This window comes from Petaurus breviceps, unplaced genomic scaffold (genome assembly GCF_028583685.1).
Source record: "Petaurus breviceps papuanus isolate PSGF00001 unplaced genomic scaffold, PetGlider_PUasm1.0 90701, whole genome shotgun sequence".
NCBI classification, from domain to species: domain Eukaryota; kingdom Metazoa; phylum Chordata; class Mammalia; order Diprotodontia; family Petauridae; genus Petaurus; species Petaurus breviceps.
Window position 1 is genome coordinate 576,423 of NW_027187316.1, and position 22,915 is coordinate 599,337.

General features: G+C 37.0%; 1 pseudogene; it reads right to left on the reverse strand.

The window, feature by feature from the left end:
• Nucleotides 1–4,938: 4,938 nt before the first annotated feature.
• LOC138144469 (NADH dehydrogenase [ubiquinone] 1 alpha subcomplex subunit 3 pseudogene) lies at nucleotides 4,939–5,160 on the reverse strand (annotated as a pseudogene).
• Nucleotides 5,161–22,915: the final 17,755 nt, after the last annotated feature.

Consider the following 22,915-nt stretch of genomic DNA (forward strand, 5'->3'; position numbering starts at 1 on the left):
TATATCGTTTACCTTGTTCAGGGGAAAAGTCGGCACCCCGAACTTCAAAGCATACAGGCAGAATTATCAAGACATTAACAGATCAAGTAGACAGATTTCCAAACTGTCCAACCATTACATCCATACCAAATCAGCCCAACCATTACATCCATACCCAGTCAACATCTTGGTTTCCACATTCTGGGTTTTTCAAAGCCGGGGGACTCTCAACAACAGCTTCCCAGAATTCAGATCAAATCACAGAATACTTCTCAAAGTGAGTCCCAAAACAAAGCTACACATCAGGGCTTATATAGCCTTCTCCTGGCTCAGAGAATGTAACAACCTTTTGGACCCACTGGCCAATCAAAAAGTATCTACTGAAAAACAAGCCTCCCACCCCAGGCTCCATGTGCACTTTAGCCTAGGGGCAGGGAAGATCTTTAAAATTTACATTCTCATTACAATGCATTAATTCATTCTTTCTTTTGCACCTCTTTACTGTTATTCACATTGTTTTCTCATCCTGGAATAACCTTTCCATTGCCCTTTACCCAAGTTTTCTGATTCTAAAATGTAGCCTTTTTATTATTATATTATACCACACTGCTAAAGACTTAGTAGGTTACAGCGAGTGTGAGCTCCTTTTTCTCACTCTATGAACCTACCAAATCATTATAATAAGTTCCTGTCAGGAAGATAAGGCAGAAAGTTTAAGAGATTATTAAATACATTGATGATAGAGGTAGAATGATCATTTTCTATCACCATTATTCCTTCAAGTTTCTAGGTTAGAATTACCAGAATGACTTGGGTTCCTGTTATTTGGAATTCTAACAAGTTGTCTGCTTGAGCCTGCAAGGGGCCACAATACCAAAAATCTGGTCCTTGGAGCTTCAGTCAGGAAGAATTAGACTTTGCTGGTGCATAAGTAAAGATATATATCCTGTCTTTGCTCTAATTTCAAACTTCCATGATTTCCCCCCTCCCTAGTTGCTATCCATGTTTTCTGCCTGTACCACAGCTCTAATTAGGTGGAGCCCAAGAGCTGAATTTGAAGGGATGTCACTTAAAAATAAAACTGCTGTGTAGAGAGAATATTTATCCAACAAGCTGCATAATTCTGAGAGGAAAGAGCTTTTTTTAAGTGATGCTTTCTATTTCTTGCTAAACAACACCTGTAAATAAAAGATGACATTTTGACTTGCTTTTGTAGGGCAAGTTTTGGGGCAATTAAAATTGCCAAAAGGCAGGCACTAAGGCAGCTCCAGTGTTCCTACATCCACTTTTGTCTTTGTCAAACAGTTTAGGAAAGATAAACTGAAAATGTCCTTTGCTCCATTTTAAGGATAAAAAGAACAATTTCAAAACAGAAAAGGGATAACTCTTTATTTTTTCTTGAATTTAGAAGAGAAAATAGTAGCATTGTTGAGAAGGGATACAAAGTTCCAAGGATCTTTCTGTCAAGCCATAGGCTATGCCCAAGGGGTGGGGAACCTGAGGACTCAGGGCCACATGTGACCCTCTAGGTACTCAAGTATGGCCCTTTGACTGAATTCAAACTTCACAGAATGGCTTTCTTCTTCTTCTCCTCCTCCTCCTTTTCTTCTTCTTTTTTAAGAATGGCTTTCTTAAGAATAACTCTTTCCCATACAAAAAACTTTCCTCATTTCCACACTTGTACCCAAATCTACTTGTCCTTGAGTCATTTCTGGAGGCCTGGCAGAGTAGTGATATGAAAGAGATACAATTTCATTAAACAGATGAGAAAATTGATGAGATGTTAAGTACCTTGCCCAAAGACACACAGGAAAAAACTTATTGTTGTCATGAAGGTGGCTTTTCTCCCCGCCTCATGTACATTCTCCTAAAAAAAAGCCAGTGTCAGTGGTTCTTTAGGTTTGATTGATTTTAATTCATGAAGCATTTGAACGTTTGACCCAAAGATTGTTTCAAAAGATTTTTTCTAACATTATTGTATTCCTTTTGCAGCTAGAACTTGAATTCTTGGATTGTCAACCATATTCATGATTGTAGGAGATGACAGCTTCCTATCCAGGTAGCTAAGTGTACCTAAATTCCTGCTAGGGTAGCTGCCTGTCTTGATCTGCTATGGGTAGAATGTATGTTGGAGGCAGTAGGAAAAGAACAATTAAACATAGGACCTGGGGATATCTTTTGAACACTTCATCAGTGAGTCTTAGGGCCCATCCTTGATGTCAGTAATATGACTAACCAAATTTTGCCCTCTTCCTGCTTGTTTGATGGAAAATAAAATCACCAATGAGAACTTCAAAGGAAGAATTACACATATGGAAATTGGGGTGGGGGTAAAGTAGTATAGTAGATTTGGAAATGGTCTTCCTAAATCATATCAGGAAAATCATCATTCAGAACTTTAACTTTCTTATAAGGAGCACATCTGGTCCTTGAAGCTGAAACAAAATAGGAGCAAGTTTGTGTTAGAAATGGATATTTTGGGTGGTATAATTGGAATGATGTAATGTTTTGAATATGCACAGTTATTTTTTTTTCATAATTCTTAGGCTGCAAAAAAGAGAGAGAATGGGGGTGTTTTGTACTTAGCTTATTATGCTCGTGGCCAAAGAAATGTTTGTGGGGTGGGGGTAGGGTAGGTGGGAGTGGGAAGGATGACTACTTAAGAATCCATGAACTCCATAGGCAAAAAGGTAGTATAAGCCCAATGCCATACTCGTTACAAAGTGCCTAATATATTGCCTGGCACAGAGAATAAAAAAAGGATGAATGTAATGAAAGAATAAATGAATTTATTAGGCTGTGTGCTCTCAAAATATTCTTTAGATGTCTTTTTCTGCCCATATGATTGGATATTCTGCAGCTAGAGACTTTTTCCCATTATGTGATTCTGGCATCAATAGTGGATCTCAGCTGTTTGGAAAATATCTATTTAATTCCTTCTTCCTGTGCCCCACTAGGGATTGATATTTTTTAACCATTTAATAAAATGAAAAGTCCATGCACTTCATCAGTCTGGAAACAATTTTAGTATGCATAAAACAGCTGCTAACCCAGGAGGGCTAGTCATTATCTTAATACATTTTTGACCTTAAACTGTGACCTTTTCTCTTTTAAAAAATATTCAGTTATTTGCTCATTTTTTTTCTTTTTAAAGTTGCATCAAAGATGTGGAAGCAATTGATTGAATGCCTAGCACACTTCTGAGCACATGGTAGGCACTCAATAAAGACTGTTGCATTCATCACTTCAGTTTTGCACTTGTTGCCCTGAGTTTGGCCCTATAGAATAAGATGGCTCTTGTTCAGAAGTGAGACCTAGGTAAAAATAAGCCCCAATATGGATGGAACTCTGGCTTTAAATAGGAGAATCTTTTGGTATTGAATTGTATGAGTAAGTAATTCAAGTGCCATCACTATTAACCTTTGGATTTTGTAGTGACTATTTCTATCTGAGCTTCGCTTTCTTGATTGAAAACACAGTCTTATTTTATCCTCTTCTAAAGCTTTCTTGTGTTTGTTGTTATTGTTGTCTTATTGAGTGTGGAGGTGACACTGGAATGCCAGAGACATACAAATGCTTGCAAGCTGTGCCATCTGGGAAAGGCTTTGCAAATGGTCAGGTGACCAACTGTATGGTTTGTAGTCTAAGCACCAGGTTGTCTAAGTATAGAGAAAACATCACTAAAAGGGGCAGCATCAATTGGCTATTAAAAAAAAACATCATATAGACCCATCCTCCTAAGGGCTGGAAGGCTGTAATCTATCTAGGTAGAAGGAGATTCCACCTTAGCAACATCACAGGACTTTTGAAGAAAGTTTAACTGCCCCTCCCTGTCTTAGAGGTTTGTGCTTAGGGATGAGAACAATGATGATAACTGCTATCATCATCATCATCATCATCATCATCATCATCATCATCATCATCATCATCATCATCATCATCATCCTCATCATCATCATCATCATCACCATCATCAGCATCAGCATCATCATTTTCCAGTAATTTAATTGGCATTAGGAGTTCCTAGTGAGTAAATCCCTTACTCTAGGGCTAGTTAGTATCTGCTCTGCAACTTACAGTCTTAGAGAGTTCCTGAGGGAACTGACAGGTCAAGTTACTAGCCAAGAACCACACAGTCATCTGGAATAAAAGGAAGAACTCAAACTAAATCCCTAGGTTCCTGAATTGTTTTCTATACATGACTATGCCATGTTGCCTCACAACTGGAATTGATGTAATACTTTAAAGTTTGCAAAGCCATTAAAATACAGTATTCCATTTGATCTTTGCAATTTACCTCTAATACTTACTATATGTATGACCTTGGGCAAGTCACTTAAGTTCCTTGAGACTTAGTTTTCTCATCTGTAAATGAGGAGTGTGGACCATAGGGTCCCCAAGGTCCCTTCCATCTTTGTACCTATGATCCTTTGGTCATACACTCACAGTAGAATAATAGAATCTGAGAAACCCTGTGAAATAAATATTAGCATCCCAATTCTACAAATATGTTAACTGAGGCTGATAAAAGTAAAACAAGTTTGCTTGGCATCATGTAGTATATCTGAAATGGGATTTGAATTCTTATTTTCCTGGTTCCAAGTTCAACTTTCTATATACTACCTCAAGCTACCTACAAAGCATGTCACAGTGATAATATCATGAATGAAACATAACTCTATGTTTTGTGTCCTGAAACATGTCAAGTTGGGAAGAGATGAGTTTTCTTCCAGAATGAATTCCAAGTTTGTTATTTTCTGTCTGTGTTACTAATCCCTCAATACTACCTTCCATGGGATACTTGACCAGGCATATAAACAATGTATTCTGTCTTTCTGATAATGAACATTTCCTTTGGGTGCAGCTGCTTTTTTTGTTTAAGACAAGGACATTTATTTGAGGGGGAAGGGGGAATAGATAGCGAATTCACAGATTCTTCAATCCCTGGAGGGAAGGTCCCTATGGATCCTGAGGATGACTGGGGATGTCAGGCATGTTGCAGTCATCTTGAACAGGAATGGGGTAGTTACGAGGAGTAGCTTGGTTGATCATGCCTGCATACTTAGTACAGGGGCTTAAGGAAGGTATAAGCAGAGACATGGTGCCAAGGGTGAAGGACAGAGTCAGCAATGGCTCCTTGATACAGGCCTCCTTTAGGAACCAACCTAGTCTGTCTGACATGTTGGCTGCTTTCCCATCTTTCACATGAGGATGATAATTCAGCCTTCTGCTCTATTCCATTCTTTCCGGGAGACTTCTGAGCTCAACCTGAGCTTCTAAACCTCAGGCCTGAATAAAAGAAAACTGAGTGGTGAACATAGAATATTCATAGCTACTAATGATTCTCGAATGTGCTGAGATGGAAATTCTCAACAGAATGTTTCAGTGGGGAATTATTATTATTAATTCTAGGAAGGATTAAGCCTTCTGTCATGGAAAATGTCACACCATTTCAGGGGTACCCATAGAGGAATCTATAGTCTTCATTAATCACAAGGCAGTTATAATTGCAGCTTCCTAAGAAAGGAATGAGTCAGTAGAAAAGTTAGAAAATGGCAATTACTTTTTATTTAATATAGCAGGTCCCATTTCCATCATAACATCGTTTCCTAGAGGGGTGCGTGTATGTGTGTGTTTGCGTGTGCACACGTGGATGCACATGTATAGTGTGTGTATGTTTTTTATTGAACTATAGACCAATGGGACTCGATTTTTGTAGTCAGGGCCTCTGCTTTTGTGACCTTGGAAGAACGTGTTGGAACCCTAACCTCAAACAGAAATTTTGATCAAAAAGATTGTCCAGTTTGTGTTCCCTTCAAAGTAAGGTCATTTTTGTGACTTCTTCCATCAAAACATAAATCAATTTAAAAAATAAAGAGAATCTTAAAGGTCATCTAGTCCAACTCCTTCATTTTACAACTGCTTGTATCTTTGGGACATACTCCCATATATATAATATATATCTTTTCTCTACATAATTGTTTGCATCTTGTCTCCACCATTAGAATGTGAATTCCTTGAGGTCAGGGACTATTAAAAAAAACCTTTCTTTGTATATCCTATGCTTAGTACAAGGCCTATCACATATTAAGCACCTTTATTTTTTTTATTTAAAAATAATTAATTTAATATTTTATTTTCCCCCATTACATGTAAAAAAGTTTTTAACATCAATTTTTTAAAAATTTGAGTTCCCAGGGATGGAGCCAAGATGGTGGCATAGAAGCAGGAAAACTCCATGAGCTCTCCCCATAACCTCCTCAAACACCTATAAAATATGACTCTAAACAAACTTTACAGCTACAGAACCCGCAAAGTGACAGAGAGAAACAAATCTCCTGCTGAAGACAGCCCAGCAGGCAGACAAGAAGGGTTTATCGCAGTGTTCTGGGAGCAGAGCCCAGCCCCTCCTGAGCCTGCAGTTTTAGCCTCAGGGTGGCCCCAACCAGCCATGGCTGGAGGGACTTCGGTAGATTAGATAACCAGAAGTTATGGTGGTTTCCAGAATTATCAACCCATAAATGCCAAAGGCAAAGTAAAAGGTCAGTGTGGACTTTGGAAACAGGGGGCCCAAGAGTGGAGTCTGGCCTCTGCCCCCTGGAGAGAGAAGCAGCTGAGGTGTGGCTGCCACTGCTGCGTGGCTACTTCAGAGCTCCTGGCCTACATATCATAGGGGAACCAAGTGACCATTTTGAGAGGTAATCGCTCTTGCTTTAACTTGTTTGGATCTGGATCACTGTCTTAGGTAGAGGTCCTTGGGTGTGTAACCAGGTGCCAGATCCTGTGGAGGCTTCATAGAGGGCACCCAACTAATAACTCCGGCATCAATGAAAACCCCAGCAGTTTGGGACAAAGCTCTCCTCTCTGGAAGCAGAGTTCTACTGTGGTAAAAAGCTCAAAAGTCAAGTAATTGAGTGGCAACATGAGTAAGCAAAGTAAGCAAAGCAAGCACAGCAGTCAAACCTTAGACTCCTTTTTGGGGACAAAAAGAATCAAAGCATGGAATGGCAGGAAGACAACAAAGTCAGAACTCCTGCACCAAAAGCTTCCAAGAAAAATATGAACTAGTTACAGGCTATAGAGGAGCTTAAGAAGGATTTTGAAAACCAAATAAGAGAAGTAGAGGAAAAATTGGGAAGAGTAATGAGAATGATTCAAGAAAATCATGAAAAGAGAGTCAACAATTGGACTGAAGAAAATAGCACCTTAAAAAATAAACTAACTCAAATGACAAAAGAGGCTCAAAAAGCCAATAAGGAGAAGACCTAAAAAAGCCAAATTTGCCATATAGAAAAATAATTTCAAAAGCTCACTGATGAGAATAATTCCTTCAGAATTATATTAGAGCAAATGGAAGCTAATGACTTTATAAGAAATCAAGATACTATTAAACAGATCCAAACAAATGAAAAAAAATAGAAGGCAATGTAAAATATCTCTTTAGAAAAACCACTGACCTGGAAAATAGATCCAGGAGAGATAATTTAAAAATTATTGGACTGCCTGAAAGCCATGATCAACAAAAGAAACTAGAAATCATCCTTCAAGAAATTCCAAAGGAAAATTGCCCTGATGTTTTAGATCCAGAGGGCAAAATAAAGGTTGAAAGAATTCAACGATCTCCTCTTGAAAAAAAATCCCAAAAAGAAAACTTCTAGGAATATTATAGCCAGGTTCCAGATTTCCCAGATCAAGGAGAAAATACTACAAGCAGCCAGGAAGAAACAATTTGAATATTGTGGAAACACAATCAAGATAACACAGGATCTGGCAGCTTCTACATTGAGTGATCTAAGGGCTTGGAATATGATATTCCAGAGGTCAAAGAAGCAAGGATTAAAATGAAGAATAACCTACCCAGCAAAACAGTATCATGTTTCAGTGGAAAATATGGTCATTCAATGAAATAGAGGACTTTCAAGCATTCTTGATGAAAAAACCAGAGTTGAATAGAAAATTTAACATTCTGATACAAGAAGAAAGAGAAGCATAAGAAGGCAAATAGGGAAAAGAAATCATAAGGAACTTATCAAAGTTGAACTATTTACATTCTTACATGGAAAAACAATAACTGTAACTTATGAAACTTTTCTCAGTATGCAGATAGTTGAAGGGAACATATATATATATATATGTCTATGTGAGTGTGTGTGTATATATATATATATGTATATATACATATATGTGCAGGTATACATAGAGGGCATAGGATCAATTGAATAGGAAGGGAAGATACTTAAAAGATGAAATTGAGAGGAGAGAGAGGAATGTAATGACAGGAGATAGAGAGAGACAGAATGGGGTAAATTATCTCATATAGAAGAGGCAAGGGAAAACTTTTACAATGGAGGGGAAGAACAGGAAGGCAAAAGGAAATGGGTCAACCTTAGTCTCTATTGAATTGGGCTTAGGGAGAGAATGACATTCACACTAATTAGGGTATCTCACCCTATAGGAGAGTAGGGGGGGAAGGGGATGAGAGGAGGAATGATGGAGGGAAGGGCAGGTTCGGGGGGAGGGTATTAGAAACACTCACTTTTGAAAAGGGACATGTAATGCCATGTAAAATACCAGCATAGGTGCTCTCCATTTTATTCAGTGAAAAATTAAGAACAGAGAAAATCAAAATATAACATCATTCAAAATACAACATTTACCAAGTGTAATTCAATAATCTCCAAGTACTACCCCATCCCTGGACATTACATTCATTTAATCAATCACAAAGCCCCCCTTTCTAAATACTAATCCAACCCTAGGCTGTACCTTCATTTATTCCATCACAAAGCTCCTCTTCTCAAATGGAGATTAGTTTCCAATCATAAGTAAAGTACATTCATTTGTTCAATCACAGAGCACAAAAAAAGTCAAAAGTTCCCCACCCTTGGATTACAACTGAATAGGCCATCTACCCCAGAGTTACAACAAGCTTAAGCACAGCATTTAATACCCAAAGAATGGTCTTTTCTTCATCTTGACCCGAGGCAAGTTCTCAGCAATCTTTGTTCCTGGGGAGACAAAGCTTAGCAAGGCCACAAAATACATTGCCAGTGTCTTCATTAATTCATTCTCTGTCTGCAGAACAGTCTCAGGAGCTCTGAACCAACAGCAAGGTTCCAAGACCTCTGCAACAATAGGACTGTCTTTTAACCAGTGGACAAATCTGGCACAACAACATCAAAACAGACAGACAAAGTACCAGCATAACAGCCATGTCTCCTCAGTCCTTGGCAGCTCTGGGTGGCAGCTCTCAAAAGTCCTGGGCAATTAAAACTGGCCCTCAGCAATCCTCTCCATCTCTCTTTGCCTCCAAGATGCTGCTTTCAAAAAGTTCTTCTGCCTCTCTTTTTTCTTGTGTCTCTCTAAATTTATGTCACCAGCTCCTCCTAGTTCAGCCCTCTCTTTTCATGTCAACAAGTCCATCCCACAAGTGGGATTCACAAGCTCTGGGTTTTAACACAATCAAACAAAAAACCAAGCCAATACAGGGGGATCTTTAAATTCCATTACTATTACAGGACAGGGTCAAAGTAGAGATTAGAGAATAGGGAAGTATAGTCAGTCTTTCAAATATATCCACTATGGAAATGTTTTGTGTAGCTACACATGTACAACCTATATTGAATTGCTTATCTTCCCAGTAAGGGTGATGAGGGAGGAAGGGAAAGAATCTGGAATTCAAAGTTTTAAAATCAAATATTTAAAAAATATATTATTATTATTATTATTATTTTTACATGCAACTCGGAAATAAGATATGCAGGTACTGGGGTATGGAGATCCATTTTGCCTTACTGGAAAGTGTGAGGGGGGGATGGAGGAGGATATAGGAGAGAACAGATTGGGGGAGGTGGTTTACAGTGGGATCACTGTTTTGGGGTGGTGGGTAGGGGAAAGATGGGGAGAAAATTTGTAACTCAAAATCTTGTGGAAATGAATGATGTAAACTAAAAATAAACATAAAATTAAATTTAAAATTTTTGAGTTTCCAATGCACTTTTAAATAATTCTTTTCAATTGATTGATTGTTAAGGAACCTGCCTCAATGTGACCAGGAATAAATTGCTTACCTTATGTGGACCTCAGTTCCCTCATCAATAATATACAGATATTAATTTTCCTTCTTTGTAGGGTTGATGTGAGGAAAGGTAAGCCTTCAAGTATTATTTAAATGCATATTATTAGTAGTTATAAATTATATAGTTCTACATCTTAAAGTATTAGCATTTTCCAAAACATTTAACTGACTTGCTCAGTGTAATACAGTTATGCTGTGTCACAGACAAGATTGAACCCAATTCTCTATCTACTATATTATAGTACCTCTCATGCATGATGATATCATTATTAAAAATTAATAATAATAATTTAAGTGGCTTCCCAAAGTTCATCTAGCTAATTAAGAGGCAGTATGGTTTAGTGGATAGAAGCCCATAAACATGAATTCACATACACATACACACAGACTCTTCATGAGTAATGGGTAGAAGTCCAATTTTTGAGTTAGGACTACTTGCATTCAAATGCTTCCTCTGATACTAATTGGCTGTGTGAACAACTAATTGTTCAGTTGTTGAATCTATCAATGCTTGAGGATACCATGTAAGGTAATAACGTATAGACAAGTTCCTAATCTGCATTAGTGGAGGAAATTTCCATACTGGATTTTTCTAATATTGATGAAATCATAGATCCTAAAACTTATACATATGCATACACACACACACACACACAAACACACACGCAAAGTGTTCCAAAATTCTTAGTGTAGTTTTAACCTACTAAAGTTTAAAGCTACACTAAGATTTTTGGAACACTCTGAATATGCATATATACTCACATACATACACATACAAACACATATTTATATATTTGTATATGTAGTAGTTATTGACAAATATTTTTTACTATGTAATGTGGGGCTATTAGACAGTGATTGTAGGAAGTACTACTTTCTTTGGATAAAAGGTGCCATTGAATTTCATTCTGATTGTAATTGTTCAGGAGTAAGCAGGTTGGATCCTCTCAGCCACTCTCTTTGGATTCATATTTGCATCAGTAAAGTGGGAGGGATGTCAAATGTCTCAGCTATAAAGTGCATTATCACTGCAGGTTGTAAGTGGAAAGCGGAATACAAATACATATCACAGAGCCAGAGAAATGCATAAGCAAAACCTAGAACAATTCTTGGCACATCACAAATACTCAATAAATATTTGTTTTAGAGAGAAGTATTTGAATCTCAAAAATAGTTTCCTTTTGGAAGATGGGGCGGTGAAGAATGGGAACCCTATACCTCTATGCAAAATCTCCTGCCACCCTTGTGCCTTAATGCCATTGCCATCACTGGGTCATAAAATCATAGGCTTAGAAAAGAAATGGAACTCTGAGGTCACTGAGTCTAACTCCTTCACTTTAGAGATGAGGAATCTGAGGTCCAAAGACTCTCCAGAGTTCCCCAGGGTTACCTAGCTAGTAACTATTAATGGGGGTATTCATACTCAAGCTTTTCTGATCTAAATTCAGTGCTCTATCCACTATACCAGAGAGGCTCAAGCAGTTTCTATGCTACAGTCAGCCTTTGCTGTCTTCTCCCCAATGTTTCATGAAGTGATTGTATTTCCCTCTTCCTAGTGACAGTGACTGGGTACTCCTCATTCCTACATTTAATCCTAACTATGGCTTCTTTACTGTTCTTGAATATGCGACTCTTTCATGTACATTTTTATTTTTCTGTTCAGTCCCCCCCAAATGTAAGTGACCTAGTTCTTCTCAGCACTTAATTTCCACTTCCACACTTCATGGGTTTCACAATCTTATTGATGTAGAAATTCTACCTAATCATGTAGATATCAATCCACCCATACCTGTCTATGTCTTTTCATCTATATCCTTCCATGAGCTGCTGTAAAATGATCCAACCAACAGTCTGGGAACCTTACTCACTTTGTCTTGTCATTGACTAGTTACAAATGGAACACATCAGTTGGCCCTTGATTATACCTCACTCTCAACATTTCACTGGCCCATCTTCCTAGTCATGTATTTCTTTCAGCTCATGAAACTTGGTTCCCCAATGGGCAAAAAATGAAGGCTCAAATGTTTACTCACTATATATGGAGTAATCCTTAAGGAAGATATGAACTGAATCCAAATCCTTCATACTAGAAACAATTTGCAGTATTTCTACTTATGCAAGGAGAAGAAAAAGCAAAAGAAGTTGTCTCATACTGAAAGTAGGAAAAATAAAGAAACTGTTTAAATCTTTGCTGCCTTTGAATTTTAGAATCCCATTATTTTCTCTTCCTTCTTCATCAACTGCTAAGATATCTGCTAAGTTATCCCAAAATATCATCAATGATACACGCAGTTCTAAATTATTTAAAAACATTTAGCCTCAAACAAAACACAAAGGAAGCACTTCTTAATGAGCAGTACTTATAACACCTACCAGGCCAGCATAGCTCAAGCATTTCTTTTTTTTTCCTAATGACTACACATCTTTAATACATTATACTTCAGAACACCTGCTTGAGCATACATTTTTTTCCATTAATACTTTAACGTTGATGTTGAGACATATAGTTTCTTGTTTGTCTCCTTGATGGGTCTCTCCTATCTGTCACCCTCCATTTTTTGTTGTTGTTTTATAGAAACCATGAAATAGGAAAAAAAATCTATAGTTTTTATGGGGTCACATTTCATAGTGCAGTAATATAGTTCTTTCCCAGGAAGTGTGAGCTGAGAGATGAGATCCATAAATCTATATGCTATTGCTTAAATAATTGTCCATGCAGACTCTCATTTAGGGAAGCTTATTAGTATCTTAATAATCTTCTAGTACATGAAGGGGTGATGTGGTTGGTGAGCAGCTGTGTTTGCTTCTCTACTGGGGACAGAATAGGAAATAAATGAACTGAAAAAGAGATTTAGGTTAGACATAAGGAATGATAATAGCTTACAATTATGTAGACTCTACTGCTTACAAAGTACTTTCTTCACCAGTAGTCAGAGGGTGCAAGTTTTATTATCATCACACTTTACATGAATAGAGAAATTGAGGCTCAGATAGTTATAATTACTTGCTCAAGGTCATATAATTGGTAACTGCAAAGGCCAGAATTCAAGCATGTGCCTTCTGCTTTTGTGTCTTCCATATTCTTTCAACTTATATTCTGCCACTTCTTTTCTTTGTAAGAAAGAACTTACTAACCAGTGTGAAAGACAATGAAATGAATGAATTATCGAGGTAAGTTCTACAAAACCCTTGCCAGGAAATTGGCAACCAGTTTGAACTGATTGGTTTAGATCGAGAATGGCAAGAATGATCATCTTCAGAGGACCTGGGTTCTAATTCCAATTCTGATGTTTACTACCTGTGTGACCTTGTGAAAGGTACTCATCTTCACATGAACTCAGTTTTGTTATCTAAAATATGAAGGTTGGACTAGTTAACCTCTGAGTTCCCTAACAATCATTGCAGTGGCCTAATGAAAAGCAAAAGTGATGATTGTAACTGTCTGCCCTGCTGCTGTCCTGCCCAAAAAGGAATATTTAGTAAATTCCTTGACACAACAACATATAGTGAAGATAAATGTCTTGGAGCCTATTAACAATTGAGAGAATGAACAGGACAGGCGATTTACTTATTAGAATTATAACTCCCACTATGATGATGAAACTAGGACATATATAAAGTAGTGAATTCTGTGACTTGGGGTCTGTATCCTCATAGCTATTTTTTCTATGAAGCACACAATTTATCTCAAACATCTTGGATTAGAGTTAGTCTTGGATTAAGGTTACTCCTAATCATCTCACAGTCCCCAGATTGCTTCCTTATCTTCCACACAGAATGTGATCAACCCTTTAGGACTTTGGAAATGGATGATCTAACAAGGAAAATTGATCTTGTGATGTTCTTCAAAGGCTTACTAGTTTGGTGTCACTGCTGTTATGTACTAACTCTTGTTAATGGCCTCTCCACCCATTAAGCTGCCACTTTAAAGATGGAAGTTTCAGAGTAAGGAAGACATTGACTTTAGGGGATGTCTAGCACCAGCTAATGAGAAAAGACTGGAATGTGGGGCCTGTCTAATTACCAGGTACCAAAATCTATAAATATCTATAGGAAATTGTCCCTTTATGGACAATGCCATGTGAGGAAAAGATATGGTAAACCATAAAGTGTTATTTAAATGTGCATTATTCTTAATAATAAATTATACTTAGGGAATGGACTTGTGATTTCATTGGTATAACAAACTCCCTAAATGAAGAAATTCTCTCACAATCCAGGTCCAGACCTCTATATCTTAAAGTATTAGAGTTTTCCAGAACACTTAACTGACTTGCCAAGTGTAATACAGTCACTCTGTGTCAAAGGCAGGATTTGAACCCCAAATGGGGTCATGAAGAGTTGCACACACCTGAAACAAGTGAAAAACAAAAGCAAGCAGTGAATAAAGCACTGAGCCTAGAGTCAGGAGGACTTGAGTTCAAATTCATCCTCAGATATTTTCTAGCCTTGTGACTCTGGACGAGTCACTTAAGCCTGTTTGCTTCAATTTCTATTCTATAAAATGAGTTGGAGAAGGAAATGGCAAACTACTCTAGTATCTTTGCCAAGGAAACCCCAAAAGGGATCACCAACAGTAGGACATAACTGAAACAACTCAGCAACAACAAGAATAGGAAATTGTGTGAATTCTTTCAAACTCAGGCCCTCTTTGTTACCTGATTCATGGTTTAGCTGGGCATTGGATTTTGGATTTAAAGACATTTCAAGAGATGTACAATTGTTTAGCCTGACCTCCACACCATAACTCTTTACTAGCTCCTCACAATTGGTCCTGATCTTGGTGACAATTCCTACTTTGAATCTGGATAACTACTTTTCTTCTGTTTCCTCAAGTCAGGTCCCTCTCCCCATCCCTGGCCATTGACCCTGTTCCTGTTTTGTATAACCAATCTAAATGTTTGTGACCCTTTCTAGAGCAGGAGTCCTTTGAATGTGTACATTCCTTATTCCCAGACCTGGGAGACTACATTATACGATGAAGAAGTATGATATCAAGTTATACATACACAGAGACATGCATATAATATACATATATAATAAACATATTCATACACATGAATATATATTATATGTGTATTATATATATGTTTGTGTTTTTCATTAAAAAATCATTGATTTGGGTGAAGTCATGCTTATCAAATTTTCAGGTGACTCAAATGATAGAAGGACAAGATAGCTATTATACTGTGTGGAAAGCTCAGGATCAGATATATTATAAAAGATTAGAATATTAGAATGAATCTAAAATGAAATTTAGTTAAAAATGTAAACTTTTTTACACTTGGATTCAAGAAATCATTCAAACACAAAGTAGACATGTTTACATAGTAGTTTGTCTAACAAAAGATCTTGAAGTGTGAATGGAATGCTTGCTTAATATGGACCAATGGTGTCATGGAATTCCAAAAAGCTAATTTATTGTAATGTTAATATGATATATGATCTTCCCCTCCTATTAATAGACCTCATGTGGAGCCCATAAAGGGAAACTTGATTAGGGGGCACTTGTTTTTCAAGAAGGCCCACATCTTTTGTTATTTTGTAATTAAGCAGTGGGTCATGAAGGTTTGATGCCCTCTAACCATGAAGAAGTGTATATATAATCTGAAGTTAGCATTTTGCTTTGTGGCTCCCTTATTGTAAGAATGTTTGTGTGATTTGGCCAGGTAAGACTCTGGGTAGCTATTAAATAAATCCCTGGTTTTGAAAAACCCAGATGTTGGTGCTTCTCTGTCTGGTAACTATTTATATATTACCTTGGTCAGACAGTTAGATCTGTTTGTTAATCTGGTATAATTTCTTAGACAGTTAGAAGCCCTGTGTGTTGGTCTTTATTTCTCTGCTTGTATTTTTTTTCTATTTTCTTTGTCTGGATTTTCTCTACAGTTCAGAGTACTCATTTATCCCCTGAACTAATGAATGTAATTAAAAAAGATTGTTGACCCCTTGAAGAGCTATCTTTCCTAGAAAAGCAGATCTAAGAACCTCTTCTAGCAGCCATCCTGGGTATGCCAGTGGGGTTACCACTACATTTATCTGTGGATGCTTGTAGAGAGACAAACCTTCAAGAAATAAAGAAGTAGCAGTTCCCTTATACTTTGCTCTTACAATACCACATCTAGGCAATTGTGATAATTTCTGGGTGTCACAATTTAGAAAAGACATAGATAAGTTGTAGAGTGTACAGAGAATGTTCAAAGACCTTGAATTCATACCATATGAGAACTGGTTGAAAGAAGTGGGGAATGTTTATTCTGGAAAAAAAAAAGGCTCAGGGAAGTGGTGGTGGTGAATAATGGTTATACTGGAAATATATTCTTGTGAGAGAAGAATTCGTTTTATTTATTTTTTTATCCCCGGAGGGAATAATGGATGCAAGTTGAAAAGAAAAAAATAGAGGTTTGGAGTTAGGAAAAACTTCATATGGATTAGTCATTCAAAAGTGAAATAGTTTGCCTGGTAGTTTTTCCATCATTGGAGATCTTCAGTAAGAGATTGGTTGTGCTGTAATTTTGGTTGTATGTGTGTATGTGTGTGTGTGTGTGTGTGTGTGTGTGCAGTTGTGTTGAGGTAGCTGGATGTAGAATGCTGTACCTGGAGACAGGAAAACCTGAGTTTTAATCTAGCCTCAGACACAGGCTATGCCTGTGAGAGTCAATTAACCTCTGATTGCCTCATTTTCCTCATCCGTAAAATGAGGATAATACTGGCACCTTCCTTCCTAGGTTATGGTAAGGATTACATAAGACAAAAGTTGTAAAGTGCTTTACAAATCTTAAAGGGCAACTTAAATGGGAATTATTGTTATCGTTGTGTTTATACTAATTGGAGAAGGTAGTTACTGAGGTTCTTTCCAACTTTGAAATGAGGTACATAGAGACTTACTGACTTGTGCAGGGTCACATAATGTGTCAAATATAAAATTTGAACTCAGGTCTTACTGAATGCAATCTCAGCTCTTCCTCTGCTTTGCCAGCTGCTTGATTGCTCTGGGTATTATTTCCCTAATTTTACAGCGAAAGAAACTGCAGCTTATGGGTATGAAAATTGCTCACGATTTTACTACTAGCGAATATCAGAAGCAGGCTTTGAAACTGCTTCTCTCTTGATGTCAAATCCAACATTTTCCCCACTAAACTAGACTGAAAGTAAATATAACGACAGAGAGTTTAGGAATAGATTTGGCTTTTAAGTACTCTGTGAAAGCCCAGTCTTTTTATTGTCAGAGTTTCAGGTTTCCTTGTTGTTTGTAAAGTCCTTCTGAGCGCTCAGTTTATAATGTTCAAATGCCACTTCTCAGAGTCTTGAACCTGTAATAAAAATGAGACCCATGATATTCACTTGCCAAGGTGGTCATTACTAGGGCACAGTCAATTTTCACTGAATGCTGCAGGACTCCTGATTTAGCTTGATTGGATCCCTGATGCTTGAACTGATGAGAACTTGGATGATTCCAAATCATGCTGCTGTTACAACAAATAAGAATTTATGTGCATATAAATGAGGGGAATACATGAAGATTGGAAGCAGATTTTCCTTCTTGTGAAGTGTATAATGAAAAAATGAAAAATTACTAGTAGCTAGCATCATATGGTACGCCAAGAGACTAAACTAACAAGGACAAATTAAATATGTCTAATGGTTCTTCTTGACAAAGCAAAGTACTGCAAAGGGCATATCTCAGGAGGTTACTTTTCTAACCTGCCAAAATCTCCCTGAGTGGACAAAATAAAATCCTGAGATTCTGGAGAGATTTTTTTTTAACATAGAAAGGCACTGCCTCCCTCTAAACTTGCTCTTTGAAAAGGTGTCCTTTCCTAAGTATGTGAAAGAGATTTAGGGTAAATGCTTCTAGGTGTTGTCAGTGGATAGAACCGGAATAGGCCTACATTATGAGAATAATAATAGTTATTTGTAAAGCGCCTTATGATTTGCAAAGAACTTTACAAATTTTGTTTCATTTTGTCCTTACAACAATCCTCAGAGGTAGATGCTATTATTATCATCCTCATTTACTGCTGAAGAAACTGAGGCAGATAAGAGGTTAAGTATCTTGCCCAGATGTACATAGCTAACACTAGAAAGATCAGACAAATCATTTGATACAAAACACTATAATTTCATTTTGAAATAAAAAATACATATTCTACTATTTTTTTTGTCTGATAGAATCTCTATTTTTTTTTTTGTCTGATAGAAAAAAGTACTTATAGGTATCAAGATGGTACATTAGATAGAGGACTTGGCCTGGTGCTAAGACATGAATTCAAATTCAGTCTCATGCACTTACTATCTATGTGACTGAGTAAGTCACTTAACTTTTGTTTCAGTTTCTTCAAGTGTAAAGGGGGGATAATAACAATACCTCTCAGGGTTTTTGAGAGGATGCAATGGATAATATTTGTAAAGAGTTTAGCATAGTAACTGGCAAATTGAGGGTACTTAATCCATGTGTTATTTTCCTTAACAACTAAAAAAATTATGCATCAATTCATAGACTTTGTTCCTTCAAATTATCATCATTTCAATTCTTCTAGTAAGTGTCTGGGGCAGGGTTTGAGCATAGGTCTTCCTGACTCCAGGGCCGGCCCTCTATGCACTGTGTCACTTGGCTATCCTGTAAACAGAATAATACCATGTAATTTCTAGAAGTAGAGAGAACTAATGGGGAAGACATGATAAGGACATGCCCCATATAGGATGTGGCATAGGAACTGTATTTTGAAGATCAAGATGACTAGTTGAGAGGAAAGTTCCTCTGGTACAAATCCTCCAATAAAACATATATTAAGGTAACTTCTTAATCAAGTGAGCAATGTAAGTTAAATTGTAATTATAAACATTTTATCTTTTCTGCTGTAAAATAGTGGAAACTGTAATGGACTCTAGAAAAAGGGGAATTATAGAAGAAGAATTTGTATGTGTGAGTCCATTAATTTCTTGCAGTGATTTGATTTATGTGATTATTTGTTCACTCATTTTTCTTCAGGAACCCCTGAAGCTTTTCTCTACCTGTGTGATTTTGAAGTGATTTTACTTCTCTGGGCCTCAGCTTCCTCATCGATAGAGGATGGGATTAGATTAGAATAAGGTCTCTCTCAACTCTGTATTTTAAGACAATAGAAAGGGTCTGTCTCATCAACTCATTCACACTAAGGTACACATACTGATAAGAAATTTAAGCCAAAGATATTTTCCTTTTAAGTAGAGCAAAAACTTTTAACCCAAGAAATGCATCTAGAAAAGGGAAAGGCAGATAGATACATTCACAAGGGCCATCTGAACCTGAAATCTATAGTTGTTAGCCTAAAAAGTGGGAGATATTGGATTGCCATACTAGCTGCTGAGCTGTGTTCTTTCTCCTTCTTTTCCGTCCCCTTCTTCCCACAGTTACTGCCGAAAAACTTCATGAATGCCATTCCTGTAGGTTAACTCTAGCTGTTACTCCCGGACTTCTTAACCAGAAAACTGAACAACTGTCAATGATTATACCTAAAACATGTTTTTGTGTCTGGTCACTAGCTGACTGCATCAATGAAGCATCATCCAGCTAGATCCAGTCACATCCCCATCATTTTAAAGAAGTTTCAGAGAGAGAATCTCTCTACTTGGTCAGCCAGATGTTTTGTTGAATTTTTCTACTTAAAATCACAGTCCAATGTTGCTTTGAGGTATAAAACAGGGATATAATCTCATTTTGAATCTTAAAGCTTTTTCCTAACTGAATGATTGGCATGTAGCAACCCTTGGTCTTTGAAGGCTATGCCAGCAGGACACAGGTTCTGGCAAGGTCCTTTGAGATGGAAAAGCTTCTGATTGGGTATACTACATATAGAGAGAATCACTAACAGAAATATGGCCACTAAGTTTACTTATTTTTGCTGCTGAAACTTATGACAACCTTCCAGGTAAGGAGTGTTCAAATCTATCAAACTATAAATTCATTAAGTAAGTAGTATATATGAGGGAGGTGACTTTGAATTCAGGAAGACTGGTTTTAGTCTTATCTGTCTATTAATCCATCCATCCATCCATCCATCCATCCATCCATCCATCCATTCATCCATCCATCCATCCATCCATCCATCCATCCATCCATCCATCCATCTGTGTGTATAGGCTGTTTGCATATTGTTTTTTCAATTAGAGTTTGAGATGCTTAAAGGCAGGGCCTCTTTTTGTCTTTCTTAGTATAGTGCCTGGCATACAGTCAGTACTTAATAAATGCTTGCTAACTTGACTGGGTAAATATTTTCTCTCAGTCCCAGGCAATTCTCTTAGACTATAAGTTATAGAGGAATTACTGATTTACATTAATTGGCTGGAGTTCTACACTCAATTCTTTATATCAGTGAAATCATGGGTGTGGTGAAAGATGATATAGTTATTGACAGTTATGGACAGAGAGGTAGAAATATTAATAGAGATAGAGATGATGTAACTAGAGATAGAAAAGGAGAGGCAGAAATAGGAGATAGAGATAGGGATCAAAATAAAGATAGATAGAAAAAGAGTTTGCGATAGAGAGATAGAAACAGAGATAAATATATTTCTAGACAAAATGTGATTTCATCCATATAAAGAGATCCCAATGAGGAACATCCTTTACTAAAACAGATCAGTACCTTTTTTGAAACTTGAAGTCTTGTAGAATTTTGTGGTCCACTGAGAAGTTAAATGAATTGCTTGGCTGTTTTCATAGGATGAACTTAAACCCGGGTTCTTCCTAACTGTGAGACTAGTTTTCTATCCACTTATGACATGTTAACTCCCAGTATGTATATGTATGTGCAGGTCCATTTACATCCCCATTTTATGCTTCAAACAAAATTAAGACCACAATTCTAAGTGGAGATATATACCAGAACACAAATAAATATTCATATTCCTGCATATATATGTGTACACATGCATACACACACTGCAGATATACACAAACATTTATGTATGTATACATATGCCTATATACATTTGTATAATATATTCATATCTACACAGTATTTTATATAACAAGTAGAAAGTGGCTTCCATTGTACAGATGCGGAAAGTATATTCCCATTTTATAGATGATAAAAATTAGGCTCAGGGAGGGTGGGATAGCTTTTCCCATCCGCTTCTAAATCCCTTCTGATTCTAAATTTATTGCTCTTTTTTACCACTTCTTCTTTAAATTGAATCTTGTCAAGGTTTAAAATGTGTACATACTTTCCATCTGTCATGTATAACAAGTCTCTGAAGAGATAATATAAGTGAGTCAGATTTTCCTAGGAAAAAAATTAAGTAAAACTTGTCTTTGCTCTCCCTCTCACCTTCCATTTCTTCAAGGCCTAATTCTCTCCATCAATTAAAATCTCCTCTCAGCAAGGATCTTAAACTTTAGAGTAAATTTCTGTCAAGATGTTGCTTTTTCCAGGTTATTTGCATTTTATGACTGATTTTTTAAATGAGGAAAGAAAAATTGTGACAAGGTATTCTAGGAGACAGGGAGGAGGGAGAGAGGGAAATATTTGTTAGGAATTAACCTATCCCTTTTAATTAGCTAATTCATCAACAGTTATTAAGCACTTAAGTTGGAAAAGACACTATCACATATTAGTAGAGATATAATGACATAAAAATGAGTTTTGTCCTTAAGAAAAATGATCTGTTGAAAGAATAAGACAAAACAAGATAAATGTCATATATATTGTAAGTATAGTATAATGTACTATAAAATCATGGATTGAAAGCTGTAAGAAATCTTAGTGATTTTCTAGTCCAACACTTTCATTTTACTGACAAAAAAATTGAGCTTTGGGAGATAATGACTCATCCAAGGTCATACAGGTAGTGAAGAACAAAGTTTCTCTGCTCTAGTCAAATACTATTACTTTATATGTTCTGAAAATAAGCTATATCATTAATTTTGTTATTCTCATATACAGTTGCCACAGCCATAATTGAGGTAAGTAATCCTTGTGGCAAAAAAGCCTTTCATCCCTATAATCAGCTGGGGTCAATCAGTCAATAAATGATTGTTTATAAAGTGCCTACTATATGCCGAGTATTTTCCTATATTCTGAAGATAAAAAGACAAAAATGAAATAGTCCTTTTCTGTCCTATGACCTTTGACAATGCCATAACCTAAGGGAGAAGAAATGACTCAGAAAAGAATATAAATAGCACAGTCTTTCTTATTCTTGTGGCAAAGGTTCAATACGGCCAAGCCCCTTTGGTATTCTATATGCCCAAGGCTTTGAACAACTTAACAGTGTGACTTAGTACACATGACCCTTGAAAACATTCATAGTATAGTGGCTGTAAGTTCAAAGAAATAAAGGAAAAGATATCCGTGGATATTTGATCCCCACAGCTATGCTTCTCCATAACAGGGTGATAGCATTCATCTCCTGTTCTTTTTCTTTTATGTACTCTCTGTTTAAGATAGATTGTATAATCAGAACCAGCCTTCAAACATTAGCCATGAAAGCCCTGCTCCTCCCTGGTTTTATATGATGACTTCAGGGAAGGCTAACTTGGGAGGGAAGCTGGTGAACTCCTGGGAACATTAATTATAGTAGTTGCCTTCCCAACCCCACAGTTCAGGTCTGCCATCGTCCTTACCATGCTAATGGCATTTGTCCACCACAGGAAGGGGTTTCATGAGGCTCAGAAGGGAGAAGTAACTTGTCCAATCTGTTAATAGGTGGCAAAAACTGAACTAGACCTCTAGCCTGTCTGTAATGAAATAATAAAAATCTGAATCAGAGAAGAGTAGGGTTGGAGGAAAACTCTGTGTGTGTGTGTGTGTGTGCGTGAGAGAGAGAGGAGAGAGAGAGAGAGAGAGAGAGAGAGAGAGAGAGAGAGAGAGAGAG